Source organism: Mesocricetus auratus, unplaced genomic scaffold (assembly GCF_017639785.1).
Source record: "Mesocricetus auratus isolate SY011 unplaced genomic scaffold, BCM_Maur_2.0 Super-Scaffold_100009, whole genome shotgun sequence".
In the NCBI taxonomy this organism is placed as follows: domain Eukaryota; kingdom Metazoa; phylum Chordata; class Mammalia; order Rodentia; family Cricetidae; genus Mesocricetus; species Mesocricetus auratus.
Window position 1 is genome coordinate 21,011,406 of NW_024429193.1, and position 10,160 is coordinate 21,021,565.

Consider the following 10,160-nt stretch of genomic DNA (forward strand, 5'->3'; position numbering starts at 1 on the left):
CCCTTGACAGAACCTTAAGCTTGCTTTCTATGAAACACATTGCCTAGGTAGGGCAGGAGTGGAGGGAGCCCAAGCAAGCCATTTTTCTCCTTTTCTTCTTTTTCTTCTCTTCCTTTACTCCCCCCTCCACCCCTGTGACGTATTTTTTTCTAGAAGTTTCAGAGAGATGGCAGAGATAAGACTTAAAAATTTTGTTAGTCAATCTCAAGAATTATGTTTATGTTTTCTGTTAGTTTTATAAGCCTTAGAATAAGAGACAGAATTAAAGCATACTGTGATGTGTCTCTGCAGGCCCTACAGTGAGACCACGTGGAAGCCATTCATCTAATTTGGAATTAGCATACAGGAATAAAAATAATTGAGCCTCAGAGCATCAATTAGGTTTTTCTCAGGATGTGTCTTTTTGATACTGTAATGTGGTACATAGCTCTTTGTAGGGGATATACTCTAGTTACTACTCTGTACCTCAATTGTTTGTTGGTAGAAGCTCCATCTATTTGACTACACTTTGTGCAACATCCAACAGAGATTGGAAGAATTGTGGTCTCAAGAGAATGATGGATTTGTATTTCAAAACTATGACATTGAATAAAGACTGTCTTTATTTGTATGAATTAAAAGGTGACACCAAACATTTCAATATATTTATTAGAAGATTTGTTTATTGTAATAACACCCCCCCAAAAATGTCAGGTGCTCATTTGTTCACTGAACCCACACATAAAATGGGAGTTTAGCTGAGGTAGAAAATGAATTGTGATGATGAAATAAACATGCAATTTAGTGAACCATTTTGGTCCTGTATTGCTTTGAATCCATGATTCTTTGACCTAGCTGTTTATGAGCCCGCTGAATGAAGCCTCTTCAGCAAGCCAAGCATGCAGTCTCTGGATGGGCAGTCATCTCCCTGAAGTTTGAAGTAGCCTGATTTATCAGGACCTGGCAGTTTGCAAACAACATACAACTCAAGTTTTCAACAACGCAACAGAGATTGGCACTCTTGTCGTTGTGTTACAGAAGTGTGAGAGAAGGGTAAAAATCTGAAGGTGGGTGGGAATGTGGTGGGTGGTGAATGGTAGGGGGCACTGTCCTGACACTTCAGGATGGGCAAGTTTATCTGGAGCACAACCCGAGGGATCATGGACTGAGGCACTTTAGTTCTAAGCCTGCTGAGTAAGCCACAACTGCCTCTGTGAAATGGAGGGTATGCATTTCTTCAGATGGGATGACTGCAGTGCTCTGAGTATGCGTGGATGGCCGTGTCCCTTTCACCTAGCTGACTGAACCCCATCATTAAAGAATGGGTAGTACTTAGCATGCTCCAAAGAGTCGAGAATCCATAAACCTAAGACAAGGAATAACTCCTTTTTAGAGAAACGAGATAGGAATTTCAGAGAACTGAACTATTTGCCAGGATGGAACTGTACTAAATGAGGCATCTGAGTCAGAAACTACTTTGAACTGCTGTGGGTGTGAGGAAGCCTTTGTGTTGTAGGAGGTTGGAAGCTGTGGGATCTTCTTAAGGTGGGTTCCCAATCTCTGCACAGCCTACAGGCCTTAAGGATTCAGCCTGACTTCTCTTCCATGAGCTGTGATGGCCAACCCCTGTCCTTGGTTTCAGGATGGCCCATGACAAGTTGTTCCCAGCTCCTCACACTAACATTTCAAGTGCTTAGTAGGCATGCAGGGTTAGTGGCCACTGGACCGCACAGTTAACTCATTGGTGGGGAAACTGAGGCACAGAAAGTAATTTCTGACCTGGAGAATGATAAAATTAGGACTCCTTTCTGAGCAATGTCACCCCAGCACCTGCTGTCAGACCCCACTGTACTAAGTTTGTCTTTTAGTTTCAAAGGTTTTCTGTTAAAAGGATCTGGGCGGTAGGTTGCATAAAGACACAACAGCAGCTACAAAGCTTTGAGAAAGTGCACACACACACACACACACACACACACACACACACACACACAATCTTTTCAAAATGCGTCAAAGACCCCAGTGTAAGACTTGGAACTTTGAAACTGTCAGAGAAAGATTCAGACAGAATGCCTCAAGACACAGGCATAGGCAAGCACTTTCTGTAAAGAGACTCCAGCAGCACAGAAATATCCCTAAGAACTGACAAATGGGATTGCATTAAATCAAAGGGATTCTGAGCAGCAAGTGAACCGATCAACAAAATGGAGGGGAAATCCCACAGAATAGGAGATTATCTTTGCCAACTACACATCAGACAAGATATTAATAGCTCCCGCCTATAGAGGCTTTTGCTGTGGTTTGAATGCACAGTGCTTCCTAAGGGCTCCTGCTTAAGGACTTGGTTTTGGCTGGTGGTACTGACCTAGAGAGTTGTGGAGATCTTAGGAATTGAGTCTCACCGCAGGAAGTAGGTCACAGACAGTAGGCCTTGAGGTTTATAGCCCAGACACACTTCCTGTCCACTGCTTCCTGACTGCAGACCGAATGTGCCTCGCGTCCCTGCTGCCATGCCTTCCCCGTCATGATGGACTGCATCCCCTTAAATCGTAAACCAAACAATTTTGTCAGGGGGCTGGTCACAGCAACAAAAACAGTAAACAATGCAACCTACAAAAATTCAGCACCCCGAACCCAGAATAATGTAATCAGAAAATGGACTGCTGAACTCACAGACTTCAAAGAAATAAATTTTTAAAAAACCATCAAGGACTTGGAAAAGTGGTGAACATCTTTAGCCATCAGGGGAAATGTAAATTCAAACTACACCAAGATTCTATCTCGTTCCAGCCAAAATGGCTAACATCCAGAAAACAAAACATAATTGCTGGTGGTGATATGGAGAAAGAGCAACTCTTGTTAGTCATTGCTTGTGGGAATGTAAACTGGTAGAGTTCCAATGGAAATCACTATGATTATTCCTCAAAAAATGAAAACTAGAGCTACCATATGATCTAGCTAGGGTACTCTTAGTTATTTACTCAAAGGATTCTGAGTCAGTATGCCACAGAGGAACATGTTCATTATAGGCAAGATATGGGACTGGCTCAGTTGCCCATCAGCAGATGAACTGGTGCCTATTGTACGTATACACAGTGGAGTTTGCCCAGCTGCAGAGAAGAACACAATCCTGCCATTTGCAGGAAAATGTATAGAACTTCAGATCACTATGTTAAGTGATGTAAGCCAGACTGGCAAACACAAATACCATATTTTCATTTACATTTGATTGTGTGTGTGTGTGTATGTGGTGTGTAAATGTGACTATGAAGTCCAAGACTTTGCATGCAAATTTTGAAAACCAATAAAAATTTATTTGAAACTCTGACACCTTTATAGCTGTGTAAATGGTGGCTCAGTGGTTAAGACCATGTGCTGCTCTTGCAGAGGACCTGGGTTCAGTTCCCAGAACTTCCACGGTGGCTCACAACCAGGTCACAGGTCACAGCATTGAGAATAAGTGACTATTGAATACTCAGCTACAAACAGGACGTCTGTACGCCTCCCTCACCACGATTCGGGAAATATAACGGGAGGGGGCAGAAAGAACGAGAGAGCTGAATGACAAGGAGGGCTGTTATGCTCTCTCCTGGATGTGACAAGGCTGTTGCACTCACAGCAGCTATGGTCACTCATACGTGATGAAGCCTGTTAACCTTCCAGTATGGATGGGAGTAGGATCATGAGGCCCCATCCCTAACTGAGGAGATATTGGCAGTTAATGGCTTCTGAGGAAGTTGTGAGCCGTTTTTCATGACCAGTGTTCTCCAGGAAATAACCTTAATCTGTGCTCATACAGGCAATCTTAATGAAATCTAACAGGTTAACTAAAACAAACAATAAAAAGCCAAACAACTCCATGGGAGTGGGACGGACATTAGTGAGGGTAATGTGGGATGAATGTGATCAAAATGCATCATATACTGTGTATGAACGTCTCAAAGAAAAAAATGGTCTTTCTTTTCTGTTACTTATACCTCCTCGGGCTATGTTGTGTTATCTCAAGAAACCTTGAAGGAAACAGTACAACTTACAGCATTTTCAATGTGTTACAAACGTTCATAATCCTAAGGAAAGGAAGGAAGAAAAAAATAACCCCATAAGTGATACCTGAGCGAGGCCTCATGATGTCTTCAGTGCTGACCTAGTCACTGAGCACCAAGAAATGGCCTCTGGCTTTGGCTGTTCCCCAGTTTCCCTTACTGTCCGGGTCATCTAAGATCCCAGAGCAGTCAGGTCTATATCTTCAGTTGCATTGTGTAAACAACGTGTACTCAGAGAGACTCAGCTGCTCAGTTGCAGACTGTATGTGAGAAGACTAAAAGCAACATAAAAATTTAGATTCCTAAAATCTCCACCATCGGAATGAGCGTCACTATTTCTCTTCCACCTTGGGGTCACAGGGAGTCCCCCACCCAATTAACGGAGGTTTAATTTATTTAAAGTTGACTTGGAGTATCGCACAAACCTATGAACTATTTCCATCCTTCTATTTTTACTAGAAAGATTCCTGCTATCATCACCTAAGATTACACGTAAAAGTGTGAACATTCTCTTTCCAGTCTAGGTTTAAGGTTAAAATGACCAATTTCTCAGTGAGTCAACTCCATCCTTCTCTTGGGATCTATCCCCACATTTCTATACTTGTGCTCCTCACTCTGCTTGATAATCAACTGTGTAAACACAGTCATGGAGCTCTTGTCCAGTGTGAGGTGAGCTGTTGAGACACATAGGTGTTTAAAGGCAGAAGTGGCCTCATACTCTTCAACTAGGAAGGTGGGCATTAGTTCAGTAATGGCATCTGAGGGGGTGTGATCCATACAGAGTGCTTGGATGATAGACAATTCTCAGAAGTTAAGATTCTCTAAGCTAATCAAAGTCTCCCCCTCTCTTTACCATGTAGTGCACATAAATTACTATGTAACTGCACATAAATGCAGTGCACTGTTCTAGATGCTTGGCACATATCCAATCTTTCCTGCTCCTAATTGTCCTTCCAGGGAGCAACTGTCCCTTTACACTATTATCTGTATAGAACTGAAACACAGAGAAGGCTAGTGAGTTTATGCATTTTGTTCCAGCATCATGGGCATGGCTCTTTGTAACATGAAATATAAAAGACCCAGAGACTGACAATGAGCTTCAAACTTCACGCTGAAGATCCGAAAAGCAAAGCAGTGGGCTACTAGCTCTTACCACTACCTCAGGCTGAATGGGCTGATCCTGCTGCCTCTCCTCAGCTTAGCAGGAGAATGAATGCCCCTAACTGACTCTTTGCTCTGGTCTTATATACCTCTCTAGTGCGGAAATTAAAGGCCTGTGATCCCAGGTGCTGAGACCATCTTTGTGTGAGCTGTTTCTCTTTAGGACTGGATCAATCTTGTATAGATCTGGGTGACCTCAGACTCGCCGAGATCCATCTACCTCTTAATTCTGAGTCCTAGGGTCCAAAGCCACAGAGAAACCCTGTCTCGGAAAAAAGAAAAGAAAAGAAAAGAAAAAAAGGTGTGTACCACAACCTCCCAGCTTCTGGCTGCTGGGATTAAAGGTGTGTGCCTGGCTTCTGTGGCTTGAGGCTGACTTTGCTTTCTGAATCCTCAGGCAAGCTTTAATAAATCAGAAATAATATATCACCACCACTCTTCATAAATAACACCTTCTCCTTCCTTCAAAGTCCACTTTCCCCAGATAAGCCCTACGTTTACGTGAGTGTTTCTTTCCAGTCTCTCATGCTTTCTCTAGTCCTTCTACCCAAACGAACCTTCCCAAGTCCACCTCCTGTCCCATTTCCTGTTTACAGAAGCTGTCAGGAAGGAAGGCATCTGTTTTCCAAGTGCTTTTCTGTGTTCCAAGATGGGTTTAACTGCACCAACAAAACTAGCTGTCCTTCTTTGTTGTCTCCTGCCATTGTGCTTTAGGTTTTTAACTTTGTTTTTCATTTTTAAAAATATTTATTTTTATTTGTGTGTGTGTGTGTGTGTGTGAGAGAGAGAGAGAGAGAGAGAGAGAGAGAGAGAGAGAGAGAGAGAGAGAGAGAGAGAGAGAGAGAGAGAGAGAGAGAGAGAGAGAGAGAGAGATGTGTTATGTGCTCTTAGAGTCCAGAACACAGTTTCAGATCCTCTGGAGCTGTGGTTACAGGCGGTTGTGAGCTGCCCCATGTGGGTCCTGAGAACTAAGCTCAACTACTCAGCAAGGACTCTCAACCACACAGCCATCTCTCTAGTCACTAGAAGTTTGTCATTTCTTATGTAAATATCTTCCCAAGTAAAGAGGAAGTTTCTCAGGCAAGAGCCATGCATAGTCTGTAATGTCCCCTACACAGCAGATGGTCTCTGTTCACCAACTACTATGCAAGTCCCTGTAGCTTCCCTGACGCTCTCAACATGATCTTCTCTCCAGGTTGCTAAGGGTTTTTCAGGAGGACAGGTCACTGTTACAGCCTCAGTAACTGCACGGTTTGTTTTGCTCTCACAGCATGGTACGCCCATGCTACCCAAACAAAAAATAACCAAGGATCAAAGAGCAAGGATTAGCTCTGGAGATGTGGTCCAGTTCATAGAATCTCTACATGCACACACAAAGGCCGGGGTCTGATCCTCGGCACAACATAAACAGGGTATGGTGGCCTGTATATGCAATCAGGAGACAGAGGCAGGAGGATCGAGAGTTCAAGCCTATCCTGTTATGCAGCAAGTTCAAGGCCAGCCTGGGCTATATAAGACTCTACCTGGAGGAAACAGAAGAAAAAAAAAAGTAAAAGAAAGTAGGTTAATTTTCTGTTTAAAATGAAGGAAAATTAGTATTTCTTAAGCCCTCACCTTTAAAAAAATGTTCACATGAGTCCCTAGCATTTATGGTCTCCAGCTTATGGAGGACAGCAGTCCTGGACAGGCAGTAACTTACTGGACTCTCCTGCTCTGACGAGATGTAGCAAGTAGTGCTCTGGACTCGGCAGCTCTCTCGCTGCTTTCTCAGAAGGTGGACACCCACGGTGGCCCGGGGCCAGCGGTCCAGAGCGTGCTGGAGAGCCACCCGAAGTCTCCCTAACCCAGGCTGCTTCTTGACAGCCACCCCCACCCCATCTCATCAACAGGCAGAAAGTGTGCATTTCTGCTGCACACAGGTGACATTTCCGGAGTGATGCTCAGGTTATTGGTACAGGGATCAAGTTGGAGAGCCACTGCTTGAAGGAGCTATGACCCAGGGAATATGGAAGACCCTTCAAATCATAAGACAGCTTTTTCCTGACGTTTGTACCCCAGGATGGTGGGGAGAGCAGTTGTGAAAGTGAGAGCTTGTGCCTTCTGGGCTAGACTGTGCTTTCCCACAAAACCCCAGGAATCTCATCCTCCCATCCTGGGGATGCTTTGAACAAGTGTGTGCTAAGATAGAGGTCTCTAGCTGAGCTATTATGGGATGGCTTGTATGAGGGTGCAAGGTTTCTTTAAAAAAAAAGTGATACCATGCTTGTGCTGAGGATAGCAAAAACCATCTTAAAATCCCTGTGATAAAACGTTAAGAACGTTCATGCCTTTTATTCAGTAATTCCAATTATAGGAGTTTGTGTCATAGAAATTATCAAAGATGCTTGCAAAGAGTTATACCTAAAGGTCTTCACTGCAGCATTATCTGCATAGCCTCAAACTACCAAAACTACTTGCAGACACTTTAGTGCGAGACTGGGTAAACATATCCTGATAGAGTATTGTGAAGAAGTAAGATGGAGCCTTGAAAAGTCATTCCAGGCGCTGAGGAAATGCCCCAGTGTGTGAGAGTACATACCATGCAAGTTAGACCTGCGTTCACATCCTTGGTGCATGCATAAAACCCAGGCATGACCACTCTGGCTTATACTCTTGGCGCTGGGGGATGGAGGTTGGATCTCAGGAGCTCACTGGCTAGTCAGGCTAGCTGAGACGGAGCTTCATGTTAATGAGAGATCCTGCCTCAAAAAATAAAGTGGGGAGTGACAGAGAAGGACATTAAGTATTGTCCTCCTTGAACAATAATTATAACTCCTCTGATCGTCACATGCTTGTACATGGGCACATGGACTTTCCCATTCACATGCGTGCAACACACATGATTATCCCACCAGGAAACTTAGGAAATAAAGATGTGGGCAAAAAAGTCGACTGAAAATGTGCATGTAAAGTATCAAATGCACCTCAGAATATTTAAATTTTTCCAAACTCCCTTCATTGAATTTGCATTACATTTTAAAATAAAAGAAGTCCATTCCTTGATGGATTGGCTGCTTCTAAGCAATCTGTGTAACAGTGGGATTGATTTTTTTAAAACGCAGAATAAAAGAGAGACAGGTCTTAGCAGTAACTATTTCTTTTTTAAATTATATTTATTTATAGTGTGTATGTGAGTGTGTGAGCATGAATTAGTGTGTTTGTATGTGTGTATGATTACAATAAGCATGTATAGCATACTCTAATTATATTTATAGTGTAAATGTGTGTGTGATATGTGTACTTTAGTACTACTAAATTATATCTACATGCATGTGTGTGAATATGTGTGTGTGTGGAATTCAGTACTACAATATGCATGGATGTCATACTCTAATGTCCATGACTATGCTAACTTTACAGCAGAGATGTAGACTTAGGGAATAAAAGTAATTAATAAGAAAGATAGAAATTAATCTCAAACCTGAATGTTTCTATCTTAAATAAATTCATTCTTACTATCTATGCAGCAGTATTGCAAGCATATAAGCCTTCTAGAAATATTGTCTGTAAGGGACATTCTGTTGACCAAGCTATAGCATCAAGAAACAGAAAAAAAGTTATTTTTTTCCACACCACTTCTGTTGGGTAATTTTTATCTCAGAATGTTGAGTGTTCTCCTTGTCTGCCCACTGTTCCTCATCGCCCTTGGTGGCTGCCCTGTTCTCTGAATGATTAGAGAACCTCTTCATTTCCAGTCTCCCGCAGGGCCCTTATTTTCTTGGTCCTGTCCAGACCTAGTGCTCCTAGCCCCCTGCTAGCCCTGTGTTAGGTGACTGACATGACTCTCTCTTTGGAGTCTGTTAGCCAGTTTCTTTTTCATCTCTGCGGCTTGGATTAAACAGCTTTGTAAGTATATCAGGCATTTCCATTGTAGTTAAAGGCTTCCTGAAAACTTAACGTCTCTCTTGAACCTGGCATAGCTGTCATAGGCATTATTCCCCCCCCCCCAAGGAAGCTGTTCTCTCCACACTGGGATGGACAACTGTAATGTCTACCCCCCCCATTCCAAAGTGTTGCTCAACACAAGCATAAAAGTCTGCCCACCTAACCCATTATCAATTTCCCCCATTCCAGATTTGTTTTTCTTGAACATTTGACTAAGCCTAACATCATCTAAGAACAGACTTTAGAACTCCTTCCTAAAAAGTGTGTTTGAAAACACTCTCTAGTGAGGATTGAGGAATAAAACACATCGATCGACAAGTTCTTTGGCAAACCTCTCTTAGAGGTGGTGGTTGCATTCCTTTCTACTGCATCTTAGTTTTATAGTTACCTGTTGGGTGGAGATGATGAAAATGATGCTGCGTCCATTTCTGGGCAAGGCCTTAAGCAGTTGGCAACATCTGTTTCCTGCCTCCTGGAATTCTCACTTACAGAATTTAGCCAGTGCATTTTGAAGATGTCCGAGCAGTGAGGCTCCCAAGAGAACCTGAAGTCATTTTGTCTGTGGCTCAACAGAGCTCTCAGCTGACAGCAAACCTATCAGGTCTGCAAGTGAGCAGTGGGAGAGAGGGCTCTCTGGTCGCTGCCTACAGCCCCTGAGGCAGAGACAAGCCTTCCACACGAAGCCCTGCTTAACCGGCAGGTATGTAAACTAAACACATGATCACTGTTCTATTAGGTTTGGGTGTATATATGACTAGAAGCTACAGCTTTACAATATTGCATGCAGCAGATCTTCAATAATTGGGGCATCATTAAGTGAATAAATTCTCTATCAAAATGACAGGAAGTTGGTGGAAGCCCCCAAGCTGGGGTGCAGAGGAGGCCAGAGGAGGGAGAGAACTCCATTACTAAGGACAATGGCTGAGCTCAAATGAACTAGAAATCAGTAAAAATGACCCCTGTCACAGGTGGTGTGGCATTGAATGCCAGTAGTTCATGTTTAAGGTGTTTGCTAAGGCAGCTGCCAGCCTGTGAAGGGTACCCGCTGATCTGCAT